The sequence below is a fragment of the Manis pentadactyla genome, chromosome 10 (genome assembly GCF_030020395.1).
Source record: "Manis pentadactyla isolate mManPen7 chromosome 10, mManPen7.hap1, whole genome shotgun sequence".
Taxonomy (NCBI): Eukaryota; Metazoa; Chordata; class Mammalia; order Pholidota; family Manidae; genus Manis; species Manis pentadactyla.
The window spans coordinates 68,463,484-68,491,195 of NC_080028.1; the positions used below are offsets into that span (position 1 = coordinate 68,463,484).

The following is a 27,712-nucleotide window of genomic DNA, read 5'->3' on the forward strand; positions in this document are numbered from 1 at the left end:
TTTGTTTCACATAACTTTGTTAAAATTATCATGCAACTTGGCAACTCAAGTAGTGACACTCTGGGAGGGGATTATTTCAGATGCCAATTTTTTTCTCCTTATACAATAATTGCCATGAAATGCAAACAAGAGTTAAACTTAATGGTGGCATATGGTTAAGATTAGAGTTACATGTAGGGTTTCATGATAGGGTTAGAGTAAGGCTTAGGATAAGGGTTACAGTTAGGAGTGGATGAAGGTGGGTGTGAGATAGTGGCCAGAGTTATGGTTAGAGTTAGAGTTAGGGTTTAATATTAGGGTTAGGGCTAGATTTAGGTTTAGGGTTATAGTTAAGTGTGGGTGAAGATGAGAGTGAGGGTGAGAGTGTAGGAGTATGGGTAGGATTAGGGTTAGCGTTAGGTGTAGGATTCACTTCTGCTTTTGACTAGCAGTGAGGTATGGGTAAGAGAAGGGTTAGAGGCTAGGATTAGTTAGGATTAGGCGTATGGTGAGGATATGGTTAAGTTTATATTTAGGATTAGTTTAATATAAAGGTTTTGGCTAGATTTAGGTTGTGGTTTACGAGTAGGGGTGGTTGAAGGTGAGAGTGATGTGTTGGGGGTTGGGGAAAGGTTACAGGTAAGGTCAGTGTAGAGTTAGGTTTAGGTTAAAGCTACTGTTAGGGTGACAGACAGCTTTATGGTTATGGTGATAGTTAGGGGTAGAGTAAAGTTTAGGGTTCTGGTTCTCTGTAACTCAGGGAGAGAGTGAAGGTTAGGAGGAAAAGGGTTAGTGTTACTGTTAGGGTAAACATTAGCTGTAGGGTGAGATTATACTTACTCTTAGATGTAGGTTTAGTGTTCAGTGTTAGGTTTAGGGCATGGATTAGGCTTAGGGTTAAAGTTAGGTATGAGTAAAGGTGAGGGTGAGGGGTTAGGATTGGTGGCAAGGGTTAGGGTTAGGGTTAGAAGAATAAGCACAGTCAGAAAACAAGAAGAATGCAATTCACCATGCTTCTAGCCTAGTCCTGCAGGAACAGAGATTCATTCCACAGGAATCATTTCCACGATACCAGTGACCCTCAAGGAAGTCATGTGCATAAAGGTCAGACTAACAAGAAAGCTATGCACCTACAGAGCAGATCTTTGGAAATAAATGTTGATTCTGCTGCAGACCTTTAGCATATGCAACTGGGGCTTGAACAAGACATGGTTGTTTCTTTGGATTCCTACATTTCTGGGTCAGGGGTTTGGGTGAGAGTCCACAGGTATTGTTCAGGGTTAGAGTTCAGATTCACATTCAGGGGTTAAGGTTAGGGTTCAGGGGTCAGTTCAGGGTAAGGGGTCAGTGTTACTGTTGGGATTTGTGTTGAAGTGTAAGGGTTTCAGTTTGGGTTCAGGGCTTCAGGATCCATTTCAGGGGCTCAGTTCAGGGTTAGCATTTGGGTTTGGGTTCAGGTGTAAGGTTTCTGTTTGGGTTCAGGGATTTGGTTTATCAGTTTCTGGGTGTCAGTTTTGGGGCACAGATTAGGATTAGATTCAGGGTTAGGTTTAGGGTGAAGTTATAGTTTCACTGTAAGGTGGGGTAAGGGGTTAGGATTAGTTGTAGAGTTAAATTTATCTATAGCCTAAGAGTGAGGTGTGGGTGAGGGAAGGGTAAGTTTCTAGGGTTAGAGTTAGGCTTTGGTGGAGGGTTAGGTATAGTTTGAGAATACTGTTACATTTAAAGTTTGGGTTAGTCTGTACTGCTAGATTTAGGGCTATATTGAGGTTTAGGGTTACATTTTGTGTGGGGGAAGATGTGGTTGAGGATGAGGGGTTAAGGGTACATGTAGGGTTAGTATTAGGATTAGTTTTAGGATGAAGTTATGATTAGGGAAGGACTTAGGGAATGGGTTTAGGATTTGGGTTAGCAATAGAGTTAGGTTAAGGGTTACGGTTTCGTGTGAGTGAGGGTGAGGGTTAAGTGCTGGGACTAGCTTTAGTTTTAGAGTTAGAGTTAGGTGTAGGCTGTGGATATGGTTATGGTTAGACTTAGGTTTAGGATCAGTATTAAGTTTGGGGTTAGGTTTAGGTTTAGAATTACAGTTAGGCATGGGTGAACATGAGGGTGAATGTGAGTGTTCAGCGTTAGTGGCCAGAGTTAGGATTAAGGTTAGGTTTAGGGTTAACTGAGGGGTGAGGATATAGTTATAGTTACAGTTATGTTTCAGGTTCAGTGTAAGGGTAGGGGTTAGGTTTAGGTTTCAGGTTATGGTAAGGTTGCAGGTGAGGTGAGGGTGAGTGTCCAGAGTTATTAATGTTACAGTTAGGTTTAGGGTGGGATGGGTTTATGGCTACAGTTAGATTTAGGGTAAGGGCTTAGTGTTAGGGTTAGAGCTCAGTTCAGGTTTAGGATGATGGTTAGCTGTGGATGAAGGTTAGGATGAGGTTGAGAGGTTAGGGGTAAGGGTAGGGTTAGGGATAGGTTTAGGATGAGCTATGGTTAGCATTAGAGTTAGGATTAGGCTTTATGCTAAGGGTTAGCATTGGACATAGTTTTCAGTTTCTAGATCCAACTGAGTGTGGGTGGGGTTGAGGGATTAGGCTTAGGGTCAGCGTTAGGATTAAGGTTATTTTTAGGTGTAGGGTGAGGATATGGTTGCAGTTAGCATGCAGCTTAGAGTTCAGTATTAGGTTAGGGTTAGCTTTAGGATTCGGCTTACAGTTAGGTGTGTGTGAAAGTGATGGTGAGTGTGAAGGGTGCGTGTTAGTGGCTAAAGTTAGGGTTTGGGTTAGGTTTAGGTGTAGTGCAAGGTGATGATATATTTATGGTAAAAAGGGTTAGGGTTTAATGTTAGCATTAGGACTACAGATACGTTTACTATCATGGTTAGGTGTGGGTGAAGATATGGATGAGCGTGAGGGGTTAGGTGTGTGTAATGTTAGGTGGAGGTTTAGGGTAAGGATGAAGGTTTGATTTGGGTTAGAGTTAGGATTTGGATTAAGGGAGAGGGTCAGCATTAGTGTTAGGTTTAGAATTATGGTTATGTGTGGGTGAAGGTGAGGGTGAGGATGAGGGTTTAGATTTAGTGGCCAGGGTTAGGTCTAGGGTTAAGTGTTGGGTAAGGATATGGTTATGGATAGAGTTAGGCTTTGCATTCAGTGTTTGGGTTTGGGTTAGATTTAGATTTAGGGTTATGGTAAGGTGTGGGTTTATGGTTGGTGGCCATGGTTAGGGTAGGTTTAGATGTAGGGTAAAATGTAAGGTTACAATATGATTATGGATATAGTTAGGTTTTGGGTTAAGTGTTAGGGTTTGAGTTAGGTTTAGGTTTAGGGTTACAGTAAGGTGTGGGTGAATGTTAGGGTGAGCTTGAGCTGTAAAGGTGACTGGCCAGGATTAGGGATAGGGTTAGGTTTAGGGTTAAGTGTAGGGTGAGGATTAGTTATTATAGGTTATAATAGGACTTACGTTATTGTTTAATGTTAGGGTCAAAGCCATATTTAGGATTAGGGTTATGGTTATGTGGAAGTGCTGAAGATGAGAGTGATGGTGAGGGTGGAGGATTACAGGTATGGTTAGGGTCTGTTAGGTGTAGGGTGAGAACATGGTTGTGGTTGGAGTTAGGTTTTGGACTTAATGTTAGGTTAAGGTTTGTTTTAGATTTTGGATTATGGTTATGTGTAGGTGAAGGTGAGGGAAGAGTGAGGAATTGACAGTAGGGCTAGGGGTAATATTAGGTTTCCTCTTGGGTGTAGTGAAATGATATGGTTACCATGAGAGTTAAGGTTTGGGTTTAGGATTTGGGGTATGGTGAAGGTTAGGGTTATGATTAGTTTTAGGTTAAGTGTAGGGTGGGTTTATGATTACAGTCAGAAACAAAAACACTGCAATTCACCATGCTTCTAGCCCAATCCTTCAGGAGCAGAGATTCATTCCAGAGGAATAATGTCCTCAGTGTCGCTCAAGGAAATCATGTGCATAAAGGTCAGACTAACAAGAATGCCACATGCCTAAAGTGCAGATCTCCGGAAATAAATGTTGGTTCTGCTGCAGTCCTTTAGCATATGCAACCGGGGCTTGAACAAGATGGGGTTATTTCGTTGGATTCCTATAGGACCAGGTCAGGGATTTGGATGGGAGTCAGCAGTTGATGTTCAGGGTTCAAGGTTTGGGTTCAGATTCACATTCAGGGGTTCTGGTTTGGGTTCAGGGTAATAGGTCAGGGTTAGGTTGTGGGTTCATGTTCAGGGTTTCAGGATCCACTTCAGGGGCTGGTTCAGGGTAAGGAGTCAGGGTTAGGGTTTGTGTTTGGCTTCAGGGCTTTGGGTTTTCAGTTCCAGGGTATCCGGTTTGGGGCCCAGATTAGGATTACATTCAAGATTAGGTTTAGGGTAAGGTTTAGGGTGAAGTTATAGTTTCGGTTTGAGTTAGGGTAAGGGGTTAGGATTAGGTGTAGGTTTAAGTTTATCGTTAGCCTAAGAGTGAAGTGTGGGTGAGAGAAGGATTAGGGTTTAGGGTTAGAGTTAGGTGTACATTGAGGGTTCGGTGTAGTTTGAGGATATGTTTATGTTGAAGGTTAGGGTTAGTGTTAGTATTTATTATGATTAGGGCTAGATTTAGGTTTAGGGTAATGGTTGTGTGTGGGTGATTATGAGGGTGAAGATGAGGAGGTAAGGGTATATGTAGAGTTAGGGTTAGGGTTAGGTGTAGGGTTTGGTGTAGGATGACGTTATGGTTAGGGGTAGAGTTAGGATTTGGGTATAAGGTAAGGGTTAGCAATAGAGTTAGGTTAATGGTTATGGTTCTGTGTGAGTAAGGGTGAGGCTTTAGTCTTAGAGCTAGAGTTGGGGTAGGATTAGGTTTAGGATTAAGTGTAGAGTGAGGATATGGCTATGGTTACAGTTAGGTTTCAGGTTCAGTTTTAGGGTTGGGGTTAGGTTTAGGTTTCAGGTTATGGTAAGGTGTGGGTGAAGGTGAGGGTGAGGGTGAATGGCTATTTTTAGGGTTATGGTTAGATTTAGGGTAGGTTTATGATTACAGTCATACTTAGGGTAAGTATAGGTGAAGATGAGAGTAATGGTGAAGGTGGAGGTTACAGGTAGGTTTAGGATTTGTTTGAGGTGTAGTTTGAGAACATGGTTATGGTTAGAGTTAGGTTTTGGGTTTAAGGTTAGGATAAGTTTTTTATTTATGTTTAGGGTTATAGTTATATGTGGGTGAAGGTGGGGGTAAGGTTGAGGACTTAGGAGTAGGTGTAGTGGTAGGTTTCATTTTCGTTTTGAGTTTAAGGCAAGGATATGGATACCATTAGAGTTTGGGTTAGGTTTTACGTTTAGGGTTATGGTGAGTGTTAGGATTAGGGTTGGGGGTAAAAGAAGAACCACAATCACAAGTTGTCTTGCCAATGGGTTTCAGCCCTGGGCAAGTTTGCTATGGATTTGATGTGACCAAAGAAATTGACAGCAAAACGCTGTTTGGGTTGAAAGGGTTATACCCAACTTTATTTCCAGGTGGCAGGTCAGTCACTAAAATCTGTTCACTCAGAGTGAGTCTGCATGCAGCAAGCCGGTCTCTGCCTCTGGGCACCTCTGTCCACCCAGCCATCCTGCACAGCCATCCTCTGGGCCTCTCTGCACAGTTGTCCTGCAAAGCTGTCCTCTGGGCCTCTGTTCTCGGCGCTCTCACCACTCCAGCTTCTGCTCTGCTCTCCTTCAGCCTTGCAGCTCTGCCACTGTGTCATGCCCAGATCACTGGGCAGAGCTCTTTTCATAGAGTCAACAGCCATGTATTGCCCACAGGTGTGCAGTGAGCTAGTCAGCCATGGCCAGGTGAGAATCCTGGCCACAGGAATTCTCATTTTATCCACACAAGTGTAAAAAGAGCTCAATTTACCAGGCTTCTAGCCCAATCCCGTTGGAATAGAGATTCATTGACAAGAATCATTTCCTTTCTGTGGATACCAATGTCCCTCAAGGAAATTGTGAGCATAAAGGTCAGGCTAACAAGAAAGCCATGCACCAAAAGAGCAGATCTAAGAAATGAAATGATGATTCTGTGCACTGCTTTATCATAGGCAACTGGGGCTTGAACAGGACATGGTTGTTCCTTTGGATTCCTAAAGGTCTGGGTCAGGGGTCCAGGTGAGATTCAACAGTTTAGGTTCAGGGTTCAGGGTTAGGGCTTGGATTAGTGTTCAGTGGTTCAGGGGCTCAATTCAGGGTAAGGGGTCATGGTTAGGGTTGTGGTTCAGGTTCAGATTTGGGTTTGGGTTTAGGATTTTGGGGTTTCAGGATCAGGATTTCTGGTTTGGGCCCTAGGTTAGGGGTGAGCTTTAAGATTAGGGTTAGGGTTAAGATTAGCATTATGTTTAGGGTAAGAATATTTAGCTATTGAATGTCAGTTACAATTAGAGTCGGGTTTAGGGTTCAGTGTTACTGTTAGGGTTAGGGTTAGGATTCTGGTTACAATTAGGTGTGGGTGAGCACTTAATGAGATTTAATTATGGTTACCTATCAGGAAAAGTGAGCTCATGCTACAAAAATAACTGTAAGAGTAAGAAATAACTACAAAATCCCAGCAGTGTGAAATAATTAAAAGCTATTTATTGCTCAAGGTGCATGTATCTCATGGAGTAATCACTGACTCAAACTTGCCACTTACTCTGACAGAGGAACGAGAAGTCTGGAGGGTCCTGCCCCAGCAGTTAAATGCTGCAGACCGAAGGCAGCGCTATCACCTGTGTGCCTACCTCATTGGCCAGAATGAGTTACAGAGCCACACTTAGCCCCCCAGGGGCCAGGAAGTGCCACCCACCACACGCCTGGAAGGCAGGAACAAGCAGTTTTGGCAAACAGCACTTAGGACATCCACTGTTTCTGTTGCTGTTATGCTTCCGAAGTGAAAGCATTTGGTGCTTGCAGTTTGAGGGGCCTTAACCACTTTGGTTTCTGGCTGTCACTGCTGGTTAAGGAGAACTGAAGGCTTCCAGGAAGGGCTTCAAGTGGGGGTGTCTTGGAGTACAGCCAGCTAAGCAGAAGGCTCTATTTAGCTATTGAATGTCAGTCTGAGCCACTGAACCATTTGCAATAGAAATGACTTACAAATGTCCTCCATTAAAAATAAAAAGACCAGTTCTAATACTTTAAACATGTTAGCTCAAAGACAACACTGGAAATACTGTCCATACCTGCAGTTGATGTCCACCTCCTCTATTCAAAACTCTGCATGGTTTCTCAACACCTAGTAGTTCTTGGAAATAAATTTATTTAGACATACCCAGGTGTATATGTATTTATTTGCTTTGAATTCCTCCAGGACCATCTGGATGCAAAAAAAAAAAAAAGAAGACTTACAGTTAGCTCTTGATTATCAATGCTAGCAGTTGGTAATCTTGAACAATGGGTATTTATTTGCCTTTGACTGGGCTTCTTCTGTTCTGTGGCCCAAATCCCTGCCTCTCAGCCTGTGATCCTTCTGGGGTTCCTTCTCCAAAGGAAGGGTTATCCATTTAATTGCCCTATGCTCTCTATTTAATGGTCCCTCAGATTGACTGGGCTCCTGTTTGGGAGTGGGCATGCTGGTTGGTGAGGGCTGGGTTTTTGGCTCCTTTTTCAGCTCTAAATACTTAGATAATTTATTCTGGGTTCTCCCATTGCCATAGCATTGATGGAGAAAAGAGCAGTTCAGATTTCAGAAGTCAAGACTGGCTTGAAGAACAGGAGAGCAAAGGGAACTCTTTTTCTATAAGAATATTACTGGAAAGGAAAAGTCCTACAGCTATTGTCACACCCAGCCCCAACCTGCCCCATAACATACACCTACATGCCTTTCCTTTACACTAGCCCCCACCAGCATATGCTGACTTCATAGGCGAGGTAGATGTGTTCAGATTATGGGCCTACCATCCATTGTAGCTGTATACATGGCTGTTCTAAACTTACTTCACAGGCAAAGTTAAGGTTCAATAACACATAATGTAAAAGGCTATTGTGACAATTAGATAGTACATGTCAGTTCTTGGCACAGTTCCTGACACATTAAATTTCTAAATTATTTGCAATTGTTACTAATTAACACCCAGATTAGGTTTTATCACATCTAGGAACTCTAAGGCAATTCAAATTCTTCTATACAATATATTGGTTTTCAACTATGTATTAATTAGAGTAAGCTAAAACCCTATAATAAATTGACCCAAAATACTTTAGCTTAAATGTAGTCAAGGTTTATTTCTCCTATTGCCATCCAGGGAAGAAGTTCCAGGCTGGGGACTGGGGGAGGTGGCAGAGAGTTGTCTTTGTTCTGTACAGTCACATAGAAACTCAGGATGATGTCACTCTCTTGTCCTCAACATGTGTCTTTCCAACATTACTCTGGTTTTTTGTCTTCCACTTTCTCTAAGGCAAGGGAGAAACATGGAGGAGCATGTGTAGGATGTTGTGTGATACAGGCACCCCATGTCTCTCAGAGTCCACTGGAGAGAAATTAACCACAGGGCCACAGGTTGCTGCAAGGGGGACTGGGAGATGTGCTGTAGCTGGGCCCAAATGCCCCCTGCCATGAGGCGATCAGCCATCTGTCTCAGACTCCGGCCCTTTCAGATGTGCTAGGAACATATTTTCAATTAAACTATTGGCTCCTTGAATTAGAGACTTTGTTTTAGCCTTAACTCACAAAGTTATGTTCAGTGGCAGACATAAAATTGCTCTCCTAACATGCTTTTTAAATTGACAGCACTCCTATTCATTTAGGAGTACTATACTTTGGCTAAATTTCCCAGATTTTGTCTCCATTGTATCTGAATGTAACTTCGTAGTTACTTCCGAGGAAAACAAAATCAAGTTTTTAATAGGTTTGCTCAGGGATTTTATGTCTTGGACAATTCATTCTTTGTAACAATTCAAATGAAGACATTGATGACAAAAACACTAAGAATTTTCTAGTGATGTGTGGATTCCATTAGCACCTCCCATTACTAAAGTGGTTCATTATAATTATTTACTGATACATTATGGAGTCCATTAGGTTCTCAGTGTTATATTCCAATCATCTTTTTAAACTACAGATTAATAAATGTTTTTTCTTGAAGATAAATAGCATTTATGAAAAAAGTATAGTGGATAAATCATAATTTTGTAGGAATTTTGGGTTAAAACTCTGGTGTCACCCTTTTTTAAGAAACCTCTGATTTTAATCTACAAGTCTAATAAAAACACATGTTTGGATTGGTAGGACAGTTTTCTTACCTCAGTTATGATTTTTAAAAAAGCATGCAAAAAAGAACCAAGAAAAGTGTAAGAGATACATTACAAGATAGGGTATAAATAACAATAGAGCACAGCAAAATATTTAAAATTTCCCCTCCTCCAGGCACTCGTGCCAGTTATTGTCCTTTAGCCTCCAACCTACCTTTTCCTCTGATATTTGGTGATGTCAACCAAACTTGGCTCTTCAAAGCACTTTGTTGCTTTGCCAGCTGCTTCTGGTCCTCCTCTGCTAATTGCATGTGCTAGACAAAGACTAGAAGGTGGGAGGAGGGACAAGCAACTTCCTTCTCTGCACTTGTTTCCTGCTCTTGTTGGATCTGCCTTGCAAAGTGTCTTGTTCCCAGAGTCACCTTTCATTCCAGTAGCAGCAGTTGAAGCCAGGCTGCTGCTGTTCTAAGGCTCAGAGTCAGCTTGTCACACCCTGCAGGGGGTCAGCAGCAGCCAGCTGATACCTTTTCCTCAGTGATCTGTGTCCCAGGGTCAGGCAGCCCCTTCTCCAGGCTCAGAGAGAACAGCCCCAGCCAAACAGCTGCCCCTTCTAAGATGCCTGATTTGGGCCCCATGGGCCCCACCTCTGAGCTTCCGATTCTAAATTGTGGTAATTCCAGCACCTTCCCTCTGTCCCTCCAGGCCTGGGAGAGGTAGGTGCTTCCTACTGCTGCAACTCCTATGATAGCCTTCTCTTTTTGCCTTTTTGCTTTTTCAATATCCAGCTAACAAGTTATATAGTTTCTCTGTGAAAATGTCTCATGCAGTTTCTGTCTCCTGGCTGAATCAATGTCTGAATGATACAATGCTTGAAGCTCCTTCTCTCAACAAGAAAGACCACCAGAATGCTGAATATTTGAATCACATCATCTTAACTGTCTGGAGATTTGGATTTTTTTAAGGTTCAGTTTCATGATCTACCCTTTTACTTAAAATAACACTTAAAAGAAACAGCTAAATGTGATTTGCTTCTGCAGCTGGTGTTTGGATGTGGGCTAGCGAATGGCTAGATTTTTTAGATAAGCTATGCCTCTACTTCTATTAGCTTGAGAATGAATAAATTTTTCAGATGAGCTATGCCACTGATTCTATTAGCTTGGAGCCAAATGTTTCTCTGCCTCATTTTGCCCTAGCTGTATGGAGGGAAAATAAAACTTGCCATCGAGTGTCCCTTACCACACCTTCAGATGGGTGCTCCAAAGATCATAGTAACAGAATTGTTCCTTAGATGCAAACTTTTCTGAAGTGCTGACATTTTAAAGTGTTTGTTTAATGGACATGTTTCTAAAACACCAAACTTAGTTCCTGTGCTGCATTAGAAGACGTTTTTTTCCTTTGGGATCATTAGTAGGTGGAGAGATTCCCTATAAGCAAAAGAGCCCAGGCTAATTATAATGAGGGAGCTGATGAGGTGTTAGCAACAGCTAAGGTTAACAGTTACTGAGCCTCACTACATGCCAGGTTGTCCTCTAGGCCCTTTTACACGTTATCTCATTTAATCCTATAACAGCCCTGTAAGAGAGGTACTGTGATTATCTCCTCTTTATTGATGAGGAGATGGGGGAACAGGTAGAATTACTGTCCAAGATTCCACAGCATATAGTGACAGAGCCAGAATTAAAGTCTGTCTGATTCCAGCACCCACCCTCTACTTCACTGTTTTGGTAGGTTTTGTGTTTTTACTTCTATTCTTATTTATGAAACAAATTCAGGACCAGCTATGTGAAGGCCACTGTGCTCAGAACTGTGGGTGTTATCAAAATGAGCCAGACATGGCTTTGCCTTCAAGAAATCTACAATCTAGTAAGACTAGGAGATTAAAAGAAGTATGCAGTACAAAGCAGTATGCAAACGCGTGTTGTGTCCTCAGGAGCACCCCAGAGACGGAATGCCGCCTGAGGTCAAGGAGTCTCCACAGGGAAGTCTACGGTGACCAGGACACTGAAAGAGTGGGGGCCCCAGGGGGAAGGTGGTCAGGAGGACAGGAGCAGACAGAGCACCCTGGGGAGAGCAGAAGGCAGAGCCGCGCAGGGCGGCGGGGGCCGGGTGGCTAGGAAACCAAGCTGACTCTCCCGAGAGTTTGCTGTTCGCTTTCATATTCTCTGCCATGTGTGAGAGCACTTAAGTTGTTAAAGTGACGTTAAATTGGTGAGACATTAAAACCTAAAGCATCTGAGATCATTAAGAACCCCTGTTAGGTAGCCCTCACTATGTGACAGGCATGGGTCAAAGCACTTCAATCTTCACAAGGGCAAAAATGAGGCACATAGAGGTTCAGTTAGTTGCCCAGGGTCACTGGGCTAGCAAGTGGCTAAACTGGGATTTGAACCCAGCCTGTCTGGCTCTAACTCTGATGGTCTTGATCAGAGCTGTTTTTAAGAAAACGAAAAGGAAAAAAAAATAAGTTAAATTCTCTCTGAAGTTTTCCCTGAATGCAAATAACACTCAGGAGGCCTCTCTTTGGATCCTTTGCCCCATGGGGCTTCGAGGTACATGGGACTGACGCTTCCCAGGGCAGGCTTGTCTGTATTCCCAGAGACTGTATGGCTTTGAATGTGGGAAGGCTTCTCACCCATCAGCATGTACTCAGTGTCTGCTGAGTGCTTGGTCTGTGGTCCGCTCTGAGTGCCTTTACTGGATAGCTGTGTAATCGCCAGAAAGAGATAAACATCTTAAATGTTGCTCTTAGCGCTCTATTGTAATAACAAAACAAGTTTCTTCTAATACCATTTTGGACTTCAGGACACTTTTCACCTAAGTTGGGTCAGTCCTTCAAGATCCCAAGAAATAAAGCTGTCAGTGACTCTTTTCTTCTTGTTCCTGGCCTGACAATATTCTGATTCTGGTAAAACAAACAAACAAACAAACAAATACATACATACAAAGTATGTATTTTCTGGATGCCAAGAATAACTGATGGGAACAAGACCAGTGCAAATGAAAGGAGATTTACTTACTATCAGAAAAAAAAATCAATGCCAGCCACAACCTCTCTGTTGAGGGTGACAGAATCTGGTGGAATAATGGAGGAGGTTTCATCTTTTCTGACCTGCTCTGATATGTTTCTCATTCCTGAGAATTTCCCTGGAAGAGAATTAGAACACGCTTTATTAAACCAAACTGAACAGCAATTAATCTTTTCTTTATGATTCTGAAGCTAATTTAGTACATTGTACAACACAGCAACCATTATTGTGAACATTATTTGGTTTCACAAAAACTGTTCTGATTATTTGAACTTCCAAGGTATTTAGATTTTAGATAAATAAGAGTTTATTATGTTTGGATTCTATGCAGTTTTGTGAGATAAATTTTTCCCTAAATTTTAGGGTAATAAGAAATAATACAGAAAATGGTCATTTATAAGCATGATTTAGACTTGTAAGGAGATTCAGACATAATCTAGTCTCAAGATCCTTTATTTTCTAGGCTCACCCATGAGAAAGGGCTTATCAAAGTCTCAGGCCTCCCTGCTCAGTGATCTTTCTTTCTCTTAATGTATTTGACTGAAAAAGCAAGACCTTGATCTGCTTGGCTCTGACACTGGCCCATCCTAAATGAGATGCATTCCCACCTGAGGGGACTAACGACTTAGAGGAGGCCAATTCTGACTCTATTTTCCTTACCTCTCCCATCTGTCTTCCCAAGTTCAAACTGAAAAAGTGGAAAAGTATGTTGGTGTCAGACACAATAGTACGTATATTCAAATCAAGAACTGCAAAGTCACTTGCATCTTTGCTTTGCCCATATGCTGTGGTAAAAATGTGAGGTTTTAGAGCTAATTTTGCATCTGTACAGAGATTCTAAATCCAAATCCAATTTTCCTTCATTGAACAAAGTAAGCAATATTTTTAGGTAAAATAAATTTAATGCCTCTGAATAGAAAACCAATTAAGAGCACCTTTAGCCACACTGAAGTAGACACTGGAGGCTCATAAAATACCCTCTTGGCTACCTATGCTTGGCACTACCTAGAGATGAGAAGGCCTCCTTGCGAAGTCCTGTGGGCCCTTGTGCAAATCACTCCCCTTTACTGGTGTCCAGGCTGAGCTGCCTTGCCCATAGTCCTGCACAGTGGTCAATAAAGCCCCAGGAAGGCCCCAGGGGGCTGCAAATGCTACCTAGCAGCAATATTTGTTATTTTCTCATTTACAGCCCTGCACTCAGCCATATCAAATGGAAGAGCGGCTAAAAGTTCATCCTTATCTCCTTAGTTCCAGCAAAGGTGGAGATTAAAGTTTAAATAGATGACTTTTTTTTAATAACTGCACTTGCAAGCTTGGAGCTCATAATACTCTTCCTCTGAGCGTTATTTTACCTACAGCCTGCTGATCTGCTAGTAAGTGAACTGTAAACTCTACTCAAAAGGGAGGCAATGTAAGGATACTGACCCCACCTAACCTGCCAGGTGAGTCAACCAGCTGGTTCTGATGCGCCGGAGACAAACTGTTCATACCTGCTTAGTGTGCAGAGGAACTGAGGCAGATTGACAGGGAGTTTCTTAATTTAACAGGGATTGCACAATCCCACTGGCTTTCTGCCAGTCCACTCATCCCTCTTAAGGACCTTACTGTGGTTTTCCTCTCCAGCCTTTAATTTTTCTCCATGGTCATCTGAGAGGGTCAATAGTTGGTGAGTACAGGGAAAATGTGGCCAAAATAGAAAGTACCCCAACTTTGCTATTGTTAGAGAAATGCAGAGAAAATGATCAATGAAGAGGAAAATGCATTTGGATAAAGCAAGGGATGTTATGTGGAAAGACAAGTTTAAGGCACAGAAGGGGAAACACTGGTAAAATCATGTTCTATTAATTATGCTTCTTTGGCTGCAAGTTGCAGAAAGTGTTCAACAAGGAAAAATTAAAAGAAAATAAAGTTCTATTTTTTAACAAGTTGAATGGATACTGAAGTATATGACCCGTGTCTAAGAAGAATTGCTTGAGAGGGTTACCCCTAACAGAATCCAGTGACTCCCTTTGTCTGGATTTCTCATAGTTTTGTTTGTTTGTTGCAATATGTTCTAAAGGTCCTACACTGGATTGAGCATTGCCCCGGACCCACAGGCCATGGCCAGAGTGCTGGAAGCATTCACGTATTATAAATGGCTGCTGATAGCCATCTCTGGCCCCCAAAGAAGCTGGGAAGCCATACTAAAAAGTATATAAGACATGTCTTCCTTTGCTGTTTGAAAAATGAATATTCATAGTATTTTTCTGGAAGAGTTTGCAGGTTGGGCAGCAGGGATAAAAGAAAGGGCCCAAGAGAGAGAACCAAGATGGCGGTGTGAGTAGAGCAGCGGAAATCTCCTCCCAAAACCATATATATTTTTGAAAATACAACAAATACAACTAATCCTAAAAGAGAGACCAGAAGAGACAGGACAACAGCCAGACTACATCCACACCCACGAGAACCCAGTGCCTCGCGAAGGGGGTAAGATACAAGCCGCGGCCCGGCGGGACCCGAGTGCCCCTCACCCCAGCTCCCGGAGGGAGAAGAGTAGGCAGAGCGGGAGGGAGACGGAGCCCAGGACTGCTAAACACCCAGCCTTAGCCATCCACACTGGAGCGCAGACACAGTGCGTGCGTTGGGTGCTGGAAACTAGGGAGACAGGACAGTAAGACCTGTGAGCGGGTCCCCGCAGCTGGTGCCCCAGGGACAAAGAAAAGCGAGTGCTTTTTGAAAGTCTTAAAGGGACAGGGACCCCACAGCTGGATGGAAGTGCCCCAGGACACTTAGCTCAGCAGCTGGGAATCCCAGGGAACTCTGGGCGCCCGAACCCCTGCAGCGCAGCTCGGAGGCCCCTCACGGTGATAAACAGCCTCCTGCCTGTTCCCCCTCTGATGCGGCTCCGCCATATTGGAGAAGCAGCCTGAGGCAGGCCACGCCCACAGCAACTGCAGAGCTAAATAAACTCCATAGCGGCCGGGCAAGATCAGAAGCCCCATCTGCATGCAGCTGCCCAGCACAAGCCACTAGAGGCCGCTGTTCTCCCAGGAGAGGAAGGCCACAAATGGGGAAGAAGGGACTTTCTCTTACCCAACACACATGCCAGCTCCCCACAAATATATCTATTGCCATGAAAAGGCAGAAGAAATTGATACAGACCAAGATCACAGAGGAAAACCCTGAGAAGGAGATAGACCTAACCAGTCTTGCTGAAAAAGAATTAAAATTAAAGCTCATAACCATGCTGATGGAGCTGCAGAGAAATATGCAAGAGCTAAGGGATGATGTCCGGAGGATATTACAGAAATGAAACAATCTCTGGAAGGATTTATAAACAGAATGGATAAGATGCAAGAGGCCATTGATGGAATAGAAACCAGAGAACAGGAATGCACAGAAGCTGATGCAGAGAGAGATAAAAGGATCTCCAGGAATGAAACAATATTAAGAGAACTGTGTGACCAATCCAAAAGGAACAATATCTGCATTATAGGGGTACCAGAAGAAGAAGAAGAGAGAAAAAGGGATAGAAAGTGTCTTTGAAGAAATAATTGCTGAAAACTTCCCCAAACTGGGGGAGGAAATAATCGATCAGACCACAGAAATACACAGAACTCCCAACAGAAAGGACCCAAGGAGGGCAACACCAAGACACATAATAATTAAAATGGCAAAGATCAAGGACAAGGACAGAGTTTTAAAGGCAGCTAGAGAAAGGAAAACCCATCAGGCTATCATCAGACTTCTCAACAGAAACCTTACAGGCCAGAAGAGAATGGCAAGATATATTTAATGCAATGAAACAGAAGGGCCTTGAACCAAGAATACTGTATCCAGCACGACTATCATTTAAATATGAAGGAGGGATTAAACAATTCCCAGACAAGCAAAAGTTGAGGGAATTTGCCTCCCACAAACCACCTCTACAGGGTATTTCAGAGGGACTGCTCTAGATGGGAGCACTCCTAAGGCTAAACAGATATCACCAGAGAAAATAAAATCACAGCAAAGAAAGCAGACCAACCAAATACTAACTAAAGGCAAAAAATAAAATCAACTACCCACAAAAGCAGTTAAAGGAAGCACAAAAGAGCACAGAATTAAACAACCAACATATAAAGAATGGAGGAGGAGAAATAAGAAGGGAGAAAAATAAAGAAAGACCAGACACTGTTTAAAATAGCTCAATAGGTGAGTTAAGTTAGACAGTAAGATACTAAAGAAGCTAACTTTGAACCTTTGGCAACCACGAATCTAAAGCCTGCAATGGCAATAAGTACATATCTTTCAATAATCACCCTAAATGTAAATGGACTGAATGCACCAATCAAAAGACACAGAATAATAGACTGGATAAAAAAGCAAGACCCATCTCTATGCTGCTTACAAGAGACTCACCTCAAACCCAAAGACTAAAGGAACAAAGAAAGACCAAAGGAACAAAACAGCAGCAGAATCATAGAACCTAAGAATGGACTAACAGTTACCAAAGGGAAAGGGACTAGGGAGAAAGGGAGGGAAGGGAGGGATAAGGGTGGGGAAAAAGAAAGGGGACATTATGATTAGCATGTATAATGTGGGGGGGGGCATGGGGAGGGCTGTGCAACACAGAGAAGACAAGTAGTGATTCTACACCATCTTACTACGCTGATGGACAGTACTGTAACGTGGTTTGTGGGGGGGATTTGGTGAAGGGGGGATCCTAGTAAACATAATATTCTTTTTTTAAAATTTTATTTTGGTATCATTAATGCACAATTACATGAAGGAGATTATGTTTACTAGGCTCCCCCCTTCACCAAGTCCCCCCCACATACCCATTCACAGTCATTGTCCATCAACATAGTAAGATGCTGTAAAATCACTACTTGTCTTCTCTGTGTTGCACAGCCCTCCCCATGCCCCCCCACACTATACATGTTAATCGTAATGCCCCCTTTCTTTTTTCCCACCCTTATCCCTCCCTTTCCACCTGTCCTCCCCAGTCCCTCTCCCTTTGGTAACTGTTAGTCCATTCTTGGGTTCTGTGCTTCTGTTGCTGTTTTGTTCCTTCAGTTTTCTTTTGTTCTTATACTCCACATATGAGTGAAATCATTTGGTACTTGTCTTTCTCCGCCTGCCTTACTTCACTGAGCATAATACCCTCTAGCTCCATCCATGTTGTTGTGAATGGTAGGATCTGTTTTTTTCTTATGGCTGAGTAATATTCCATTGTATATACGTACCATGTCTTCTTTATCCATTCATCTACTGATGGACATTTAGGTTGCTTCCATATCTTGGCTATCGTAAATAGTGCTGCGATAAACATAGGGGTGCATCTGTCTTTTTCAAACTTTAGTGCTGCATCCTTAGGGTAAATTCCTAGAAGTGGGATTCCTGGGTCAAATGGTATTTCTATTTTGAGCATTTTGAGGAACCTCCATACTGCTTTCCACAATGGTTGAACTAATTTACATTCCCACCAGCAGTGTAGGAGGGTTCCCCTTTCTCCACATCTTCACCAGCATTTGTTGTTTAGTCTTTTCAATGCTGGCCATCCTTACTGGTGTGAGGTGATATCACATTGTGGTTTTAATTTGCATTTCTCTGATGACTAGCGATGTGGAGCATCTTTTCATGTGTCTGTTGGCCATCTGAATTTCTTCTTTGGAGAATTGTCCCTTCATATCCTCCACCTATTTTTTACTCGGGTTATTTGCTTTTTGGGTGTTGAGGCATGTGAGTTCTTCATATATTTTGGATGTTAACCCCTTGTGGGGTATGTCGTTTACAAATATGTTCTCCCATACTGTAGGATGCCTTTTTGTTCTGTTGATGGTGTCCTTTGCTGTACAGAAGCTTTTTTGTTTGATGTAGTGCCATGTGTTCATTTTTGCTGTTGCTTCCCTTGCTCAAGGAGATGCGTTCAGGAAGAAGTTGCTCATGTTTATATTCAGATTTTTGCCTATGTTGTCTTCTAAGAGTTTCATGGTTTCATGACTTACATTCAGGTCTTTGATCCATTTTGAGTTTACTTTTGTGTATGGAGATAGACAGTAATCCAGTTTCATTCTCTTGCATATAGCTGTCCAGTTTTGCTAACATCAGTTGCTGAAGAAGCTGTCATTTCCCCATTGTATGACCATAGATCCTTTATCATATATTAATTGACCATATATGGTTGGGTTTATATCTGGGCTCTCAAGTCTGTTCCATTGGTCTATTGTTCTGTTCTTATGCCAGTACCAAATTGCCTCAATTACTGTGGCTTTGTAGTAGAGCTTGAAGTTGGGTAGCATAATCCCCACAGCTTTATTCTTCCTTCTCAGGATTGCTTTGGCTATTCAGGATCTTTTGTGGTTCCATATGAATTTTAGAATGATTTGCTCTAGTTCATTGAAGAATGCTGTTGGTATTTTGATAGGAATTGCATTGAATCTGTAGATTGCTTTAGGCAGGATGGCCATTTTGACAATATTAATTCTTCCTATCCATGAGCACTGGATATGTTTCCATTTATTGGTATCTTCTTTAATTTCTCTCTTGAATATCATGTAGTTTTCAAAGTATAGGTCTTTCACTTCCTTGGATAGGTTTATTCCTAGGTTATTCTTTTTGATGCAATTGTGAATGGAATTGTTTTCCTGATTTCTCTTTCTGCTAGTTCATCGCTAGTGTATGGGTATGCAACAGATTTCTGTGTATTAATTTTGTATCCTGCAACTTTGCTGAATTAAGATATTAGATCTACTAGTTTTAGAGTGGATTCTTTAGGGTTTTTTATGTACAATATTATGTCATCTGCAAACAGGGACAGTTTAACTTCTTCCTTACCAATCTGGATGCCCTTTATTTCTTTGTTTTGTCTAATTGCTGTGTCAAGGACCTCCAGATGTATGTCGAACAAAAGTGGGGAGAGTGGGCATCCTTGTCTTGTTCCTGACCTTATAGGAAAGACTTTCAGCTTCTTGCTGTTAAGTATGATGTTGGCTGTGGGTTTGTCATTTATGGCCTTTATTATGTTGAGGCACTTGCCCTCTATACCCATTTTGTTGAGAGTTTTTATCGTGAATGAATCTTGAATTTTGTCAAATGCTTTTTTGGCATCTATGGAGATGATCATGTGGTTTTTGTCCTTTTTTGTTGATGTAGTGGATGATGTTGATGGATTTTCTAATATCGTACCTTCCTTGCATCCCTGGAATAAATCCTATTTGATCATGGTGGATGATCTTTTTGATATATTTTTGAATTTGGTTTGCTAATATTTTGTTGAATATTTTTGCATCTATGTTCATCAGGAATATTGGTCTGTAATTTTCTTTTTCTGTGGGGTCTTTGCCTGGTTTTGCTATTAGAGTCATGCTGGCCTCATAGGATGAGTTTGGAAGTATTCACTCTTCTTCTGCTTTTTGGAAAACTTTAAGGAGGATGGGTGTTAGTTCTTCATTAATGTTTGGTAAAATTCATTTGTGAAACCATGTGGTCCAGGAGTTTTGTTCTTAGGTAGTTTTTTGATTACCAGTCAGTTTAGTTCCTGGCAATTTGTCTGCTCAGATTTTCTGTTTCCTTCTGGATCAACCTTGGAAGGTTGTATTTTTCTAGAAAGTTTTCCATTTCTTCTAGGTTATCCAGTTTTTAGCACATAATTTTTCATAGTATTCTCTAATAGTTCTTTGTATTTCTGTGATGTCCATAGTGATTATTCCTTTCTCATTTCTGATTCTGTTTATGTGTGAAGGCTCTCTTTTTTCCTTGATAAGTGTAGCAAGGGGTTTATCAATTTTGTTTATCTTCTCGAAGAACCAGCTTCTGCTTTCATCGATTCATTGTTTTATTCTTCTCAAATTTATTTATTTATGCATTAATCTTTATTAAGTACCTCCTTCTACTGACTTTGGGCCTTTGTTCTTCTTTTTCTAGTTTTGTTAATTGTGAGTTTAGAGTGTTCATATGGGACTGTTCTTCTTCCCTGAGGTAGGCCTATATTGTAATATACTTTCCTCTCAGCACAGCCTTCACTGTGTCCCACAAGATTTTGAGGAGTTGAATTATTGTTGTTATTTGTCTCCACATATTGCTTGATCTCTGTTTTTATGTGGTCATTGATCCATTGGTTATTTAGGAGCATGTTGTGAAGGCTCCATGTGTTTGTGGGATTTTTCATTTTCTTTGTGTAATTTATTTCTAGTTTCATACCTTTGTGGTTTGAGAAACTGTTGGTACAATTTCAATCTTTTTGAATCTACCGAGGCTCTTTTTTGTGGCTTAGTATATGATCTGCTCTTGAAAATGTTCCATGTGCACTTGAGAAGAATGTTTATTCTGCTGCTTTTGGGTGTAGAGTTCTGTAGATGTCTGTTAGGTCCATCTGTTGTAATGTGTTGTTCAGTGCCTCTGTGTCCTTACTTATTTTCTGTCTGATTGATCTGTCCAGTGAGTGAGTGTTGAAGTCTCCTAGAATGAATGAATTGCATTCTATTTCCCCCTTTTAATTCTGTTAGTATTTGTTTCACATATGTAGGTGCTCTTGTGTTGGGTGCATATTTATAATGGTTATATATTCTTGTTGAATTGACCCTTTTATCATTATGTAATGTCTTTCTTTATCTTTTGTGACTTTCTTTGTTTTGAAGTCTATTTTGTCTGATACAAGTACTGCAACTCCTGCTTTTTACTCCCTATTAGTTGCATGAAATATCTTTTTGCATCCCTTCCCTTTTAGTCTGTGTATGTCTTTGGGTTTAAAGTGAGTCTCTTGTAGGTAGCATATAGATGGGACTTGTTTTTTATCCATTCAGTGACTATGCCTTTTGACTGGTGCATTCAGACCATTTACATTTAGGGTGATTATCCATAGGTATGTACTTATTGCCATTGCAGTCTTTAGATTCGTGGTTACCAAAGGTTCAAGAGTAACTTCCTTACTATCTAAGGGTCTAACTTAACTCACTTAGTATGCTATTGGAAACACAACAAAATATGGAACGCTTCACGAATTTGCATGTCATCCTTGCACAGGGGCCATGCTAATATTCTCTGTATTGTTCCAATTTTAGTATATGTGCTGCTGATGCAAGCATGATGCTATAACATTTTTCAGGATAATTAATGGCTGTAATTATAAATTCTTATACCACATCATGAATCTTGTGCCCCTTATAAAAGAACTCTTACCACTACTTATTTAGAGATGACATTTTAAAATCATGATTAAAATTACATATTTTTCTATATTCTATCTTAAGACAGTGCCTTAAAAATCAACTTGGCTGTGAATTTTGGGAAAATCCTAGCCACAGCTCATAATGTCCCTGCATGCCAAGATAATTTGGCTGGGAAACGCTGAATGTGTTTCAGACATATAGGATGAAACTCTCACCAGGGCACAGAATTGACTGTACAAGAAAGAGAAAGCTACCAATTAAGAAAGACCATTTTCTTGTTTACTAAAATACAGTTTGTTCTCTAATTAGAGTTTATATTAAAAATGTAAGCCAAATCATGTCATTCCTCTTTCAGGACCCTGTGTGGCTCTCCATTTCACTTGCAGTAGAACTTAGGCCCTGCACCCCTTCCACAACATGCCCACCTCTGCCCTCTCCTCTCTGCCTTACCTTCCCCTCTGCCCTACCTTCCCCTCTGCCCTTTTCATTTGCTCTGCTCCAACCACTCTGGCCTCAAGGCTTTTCCTGGAATAAGCTAAGCAAGCTCTTACTTTCAATCTGGCCTTTGCATTATCTGATGTCTGCCTAGGGTTTGTTCCCTGCACATCCATGCGGACAACAATTGCTTGCTTTTACTGCTCCAACACTTACTCAAGTATTATCCTCTCAATGAGGCCTATCCAATGCCTTTATTTAAAATTGCAGCTCACCCCCTATCTCCCACATTTCTGATACCTCTTATCTGACTCAACTTCTTCCTCCATAGTAATTATCACCTAACATCTACAATTACTTACCTCTGATGTTTATTGTCAGTCTCCTTGTGAGAATATAAGTTCAGTAGGCCTGGGATCTTTGTTTTGTTCTCCAGTGTATATCCGAAAGGCCTAGAATAGCACCTGGCAAATAGCAGACATTCAAACAATATTTGTGGAATAAATTACACACATTTTGAAAGAAAAATACAGATGGAGAGTGGAGTGCTATGGATGGCATTTGACTGGGTATCTAGAAGAAGTATATGATCTCATTTTGTCTTATGCCACTTTTTTGATAAAAGAGATCACACTGCTTATTGATTGATTGGATAAGCCTTTATTAGTCATGGGCTCTGTATCAGCACTATGCTAGACCCTAGGAATGTAAGAAAGGAAATATAACCTCTATCTTCAGTGGGTGAATTTGTAGACTAGCACATAGGAGGGCATCCAACCTTGTCTTGCTGGTGAGTGTTCAGGAAAGACTGGGTGTGACACTGAGACCTGGAGCAGGCAGAGGCCAGAAGAAGGCCTGAGCGGGAGGCATCCGAGAGAAAGAGCATGCAGGAGGCATTCCAGATGAAAGAGTTAGCATGTTTAGTGGTCTGGCATGATGTGGTCCTGTTTACCCTAAATTCTATGCTGGGAACGTGGATGTTATCTGAAAGTGGTAGGGAGCCACGGAAACACTGCAATAGAGCATAACAGCCACATTTACATCTTACAAAAATCACTGTCCTCTATTCTCAAGGTGTGTTAAGCAAGCATTTAATTTGATAATACTTTAATCAATACACACATAATACTATAATCAAAATGCTCTTCCTTTGTGTTTGGGGAAAATTAGAATGGTATGTCTAGGAAAAGTTTTTTTTTAACTATATTGATAAACCATGTTTTAAGCATAAGAACAAGAGGTATTGAAGGAGTTTCATTTTTCCAAAGCCAATCTCAATATTTTTATGTTGGAAAAGATACGAAAATCTTTTTAATGTTAAAGAATTATTTATTTTTCTTTTCAAAATTTTGTTTTTTACATTATTAAACTGAATCATTTAAAGGAGTTCGATTGTCTTTAGTTCTTAAGATTAAAAACTCAAAAAAGTGGTCCAAAACGCTGACTGAGAAGGAAAAAGAAACATTTACACCTCAATGTCTACAGACTTTGTTGCTGCTTCAGAAGCCTGAAAGAAGCAAGTTGGGTATATATCGTGAAAGCATATTTGACACATGTGACTAGAATTTACAAAGAGGCGAAGCTGTTCTTTACAAATTCCTGGCCTTTTGGGCCTGGGGAGGATAACCCTTGGGCCACTGGTGTCATGTCCTGTCATGGGTGTAGCCAAGGTGTGAAGAGCTACCCCATGCTACACCCTCCAGATGTCCAGTGGTGTGATGAGTACCCTGGCTCTGGCCTCAATAAAAAACTCTCTGGGCAGAATATCCTGCTATGCCCTTGTACTACCTTTCTGATGTTGCCTGATATTTTGTCACCTCTGGGGTTTCATATGAGAGAGATGGGGATTGTGGGGATATGAAAGGCATTTCTGTAAGAGTTTTTGTTGGTTGCGGATAGATTTTTATATTCTTAATTGGATCTATCTGTTCAAAGATTGTCTAATTCAAAACAGTGCTATTGACTCTGCAAGAGAGGTATCTTTCCCTGTACCTTCCACAGAACTACCTTTGAAAAAAGCTATAAATAACTTCATTATTTGAGCGCTCTTATTGTATTTCTCGAGTGTTTTCCAATGCCACCAAGTTAAGTAATCCTCCCATTCTCAGCAGACACTCACTGGGTGTCCTACAAATGTCACTCAGTCCTGACACTATTGACCTGGAGATCTCCAGCCCCCACTGCACCCTTCACAGAGGTTGGTGAGCAGGGCTGAAAGTTCTAGCATGCTAATCACTTGTCTTCTGGTGACCAGCTGCTTTCTGAGACTCCCTTGGAGCCCGACCTCAGCCACTTCAGTAGCATGCACTCAAGCATGCTCCAAAGGGGCCCCTCATGAACCACAAAGGACACTCCAATCTTTCAGGAAATTCCAAGGATTTTAGGAGCTCTACCAGAAATGAGGAGGAACAAAGAGCAAATATATTGCTTATTGTGTTATTCTCTATTTGGTATAGCAATGGTTAAGATCATGGACTCTAGAGCTAGGGTACCTGGGTCCAAACCAAACACTGCAACTAATTATATCTGCAAACTCAGGCCAGTTGCTTAACCTCTTTTTGTTTACTTTTCCCCATCTGTAAAATGGAGATAACAGTGATGGTGTTCAGGACATGCTACCCCAAAATGTAGAACCTTGGTATATTAAGCATCTTAAGCTGAAGGAATTTTTTAAAAAGGCAGAAGTAGGAAGGTCACTCTGACCTTTCCCTCCTTGCCCCTTTTCCCTGAAACAAATTTTAAGACACACATGTGACAGGTGCCCTCCCAGAACTAGGAGGAAGGAAGATGCTCTCACACCAGAGGTGGGAGTCTGGAGCCAAGAAATCTGTACACACAAACCTCGTTAAACTCACGCTTATCTTCCCGGTGACTCCTTCACTGCTTACTGCCCAAAGCCCAAACCTCTTGGTCTTGTCAATTCGTCACTAATTTACTGTTTCTTTGTTTAAAAGATATAAAAACTTCCCGCTCTGGTCACTCCATTCTCTCAGGAAGTATATGTAAAGACTAAAATTTGTATCCTTTTCTCGTTAGTCTGTTTTTGTCAGTTACATTTTTTGACCCAGCCAGGGGCCCTAAGAAGGTCAAGGAAAACTTTCTCCCCCTATACGACAGTGTCCACCTGATAGCCCTGTGCATAGCCCTTGTGGCAATGCCGATACAGGGTGAGAGCTTTGTAAAAATTGGCTATTATCATCTACCCAGCTTTACATCATCTCACAGTGCTTTGAAGAAAAGTCAGCACTAAAAAATTCCCTGAAATAGGTGGATAACAACTCTAGAATTAATAATCACTTTGGAAAATCGATCATATCCCATTTTAACATATTTGACGGCATATATAACGAACAGTGATCACACCCATGTCTAAACAAACCCTGACAGATCAACAGTTAACAAAAACTGTAAGATGGCCAATATAGTGTCCATTTTGCTTTGCTTCAAAATTTTTCCTATGAAAATAGCAGACTTTTCTGGTGCATGTGAGTGTGTGTGTGTGTGTGGTCTCCTTTTCAGCAGTTACATTGTTTTAAGTTCAGAAGAAGCATGCTGCATTTGAATAATATAGGCCCAAGAGTTGTAACATCTTAACCCACATTAAGGTGTTAGGACTGTTAAAAAAATAACCTGAGGCATATTACACATTATCAGTTTATTTGAGCAAAAATCAGTTTGAACCAGGCAGTGCCAAATGGGAAGTGGTAGGAGTGTTCCACCAGCAGGGGCTGGGGGAAAGATTTTTATAGAGAGGAGGCAAAGCAAAGAATTGTTTGATTGGCTATAGCTTAAGCATTTGCTTTATATGGCAAAGCCTATTTGGCTGTTTGATTTCTTAACCTTGAGGACTATACAGGCTAAGCTTTTGATTTACTTATGTATGTCAGCTATTAAGGCTTGAGAGCCACCTCAGTTCAATGGCCTCCTTGCTTAATTGGTTTAACAAAACGAATGTAGCCATCGATGATGCCGCTGAATTAACAGAGTGGAACTCAGACCCAAAAACATACCCCACAGCCACAAGGACCTAAACATGCTGCCCAAAAGGCCTTATTTCAGATGTGTTGATAAGAGCCAGCAGAGTTACCATAATAGCAAAATTAAATCCTTTACCCCTTAGTCTGACTTAACTTGAAATGCTGAATTTCCCTTTATTCAGATATTAAGGTTCCACATGTTTGGAACTCAATGGTAGAGGTTAGCTTTGATAAACCAAGAATTGTTGGTCATGTCCAAAAAAAAAAAAATGTAAGAAATTAATCCATTTAATTTGGCTTCTATCTTTTTAAAGATCATATAAACACCCTCATGACTGGAAGCAGGCTTCTTCTTTTCAGACTTTAATGCTGAAAGTACAAAAATTTAATCTGATGGTATTACTACCTAATTCATTCATCAAATATTTAAGAACTATTATGTCTCAGGCACTGTTCTAGGTACTGAAAAAGAGTAGTGGAGAAAAGAATGCCCAAACCCCTGCACATACAGTGTGAAGTGTGTGCACTGTGGATGGAGGCAGGCAGAAAACAAGTGAGCAAAACACTCAATATGACAAAAATAGAGGGTCAGGGAAGGCCTCTCCCAAAAGGTAGCATTTAGCAAAGACCTCAGTTAGATGACAGCTTTCTAGGGAAAAGCATTCCAGGCAAAGGACCCAAGAGACACACAAGCTGTGAAGTTGGGCATGTGTGGTGTGTTTGAGGAACAGCAGTAGGGCCACAATGGCTGGAATGCAGTGATCAAGGCCGGGGGAACAGGACGCAGGTCTACAGACATAAGGACATGTGGCGAGAGCATGCAGGTCATACTGGAGATTTTGGCTGCTCTAAGGACTTAGGCTTTTACTCTGGCCAATGGGAAATGTGAGGAGTTTTGAGAAGTGATACAATCTTACCTTTAAAAGAGATCAGTATGACTTGTGTAGAGAACAGACTAAAGGGGGCAAAGGAGACCAGGTAAGAGGTGACTTATATAATTCAGGTGAGGGGTAAAGATGCTTTTGATTATGCTGATAATAGTGGCTGTAGTGAGAAGTGGATGGATTCTGGACTTTTTTAAAAATATAGGCAACAGGACTTGCAGATGGTTGGGATATGGGGTATAAGAGCAAGAGAGAAATCAAGGATGACTTCAGGGTTTTTAGCCTGAGCAACTGAAAGGCTGGAATTGCCATTTGCTGAAATAGGGAACACATTAAGATAAACACATTTGGAAAGATGGAATCAAACATGCAATATTTGACATATTACATCTGAGATAACTGTTTATTAGATATCTAAGCGATGTTGGAAGAGCAGTTTGCTTTATGATTGTTCTGGGTCCTGAATGTACTCCTTAGAGCTAAATGTTTCTGTAGTACTGAGACACATTTGATTTGCTACCGGATATAAAACATGTTTATGAACTTCTGTAGGAAGTTCAGAACCTCAATAGTGCTTTCAGAGAAAGTAAATTGCTAACAGTAAGACTATAACATGTGTGCTTACAATGAATAGAGTCCCAAAATAGAGCTAACTCTGTCTACAGCTGCTACACCAGGTCACCAAAAGGGCAAAACAAAAAATTGCAATTGGGTCTCAAATGTGCAGTGGTTTTTAGGGTCTTTACATGCTTTGGTACTAAATATAAATTGGTTTGACTTTCAAGCACAAGGGAAAACAGTGTTTCTTGTGCCAGATATGTGTTTTTGCACAAAACTGGTTTGAAAGACCTCAGTATGAATTCCCAAATTGCAATTGACCTCTGTCAGGCATGGCAGTAGGCCAAGCAATGGGGCATAAGGAATGAGAAGGAAGAAGTGTAGGGATGAATTTGGAGCAACAGGGAATGGCAGTGAGGAAACTTCAGAAAATACAAAACTCAAGTGAAGATTAAAAATCTAAATGCCTGCTGGAGAAAGGCAGGCTCCTGTCAATGAGTAAAACCAGCCTTGCATAATAACAGGAAGTGGTAGAGACTGTGG

At 41.2% G+C, this 27,712-nt stretch overlaps 1 protein-coding gene, 1 long non-coding RNA gene and 1 other non-coding gene across 3 annotated transcripts in view; 1 reads left to right on the forward strand and 2 right to left on the reverse strand.

The window, feature by feature from the left end:
* LOC118928520 (FYVE, RhoGEF and PH domain-containing protein 5-like) overlaps positions 1-27,712 on the forward strand; it is a 368,415-nt gene that overhangs the window by 83,000 nt on the left and 257,703 nt on the right.
* Positions 1-27,712, reverse strand: part of LOC130679110 (uncharacterized) — a 47,644-nt gene that overhangs the window by 505 nt on the left and 19,427 nt on the right. Inside the window, exons 4-7 of the long non-coding RNA XR_008992097.1 lie at positions 22,113-22,214; positions 12,176-12,302; positions 11,973-12,060; positions 7,151-7,284 (exon numbers count right to left, since the gene is read on the reverse strand). This is a non-coding gene — a long non-coding RNA (uncharacterized LOC130679110). The remainder of the gene's footprint in view (positions 1-7,150; positions 7,285-11,972; positions 12,061-12,175; positions 12,303-22,112; positions 22,215-27,712) is intronic.
* LOC118928565 (U6 spliceosomal RNA) lies at positions 21,125-21,231 on the reverse strand. Its single transcript, XR_005031282.2, has one exon. It is a non-coding gene; the product is annotated as a U6 spliceosomal RNA (small nuclear RNA).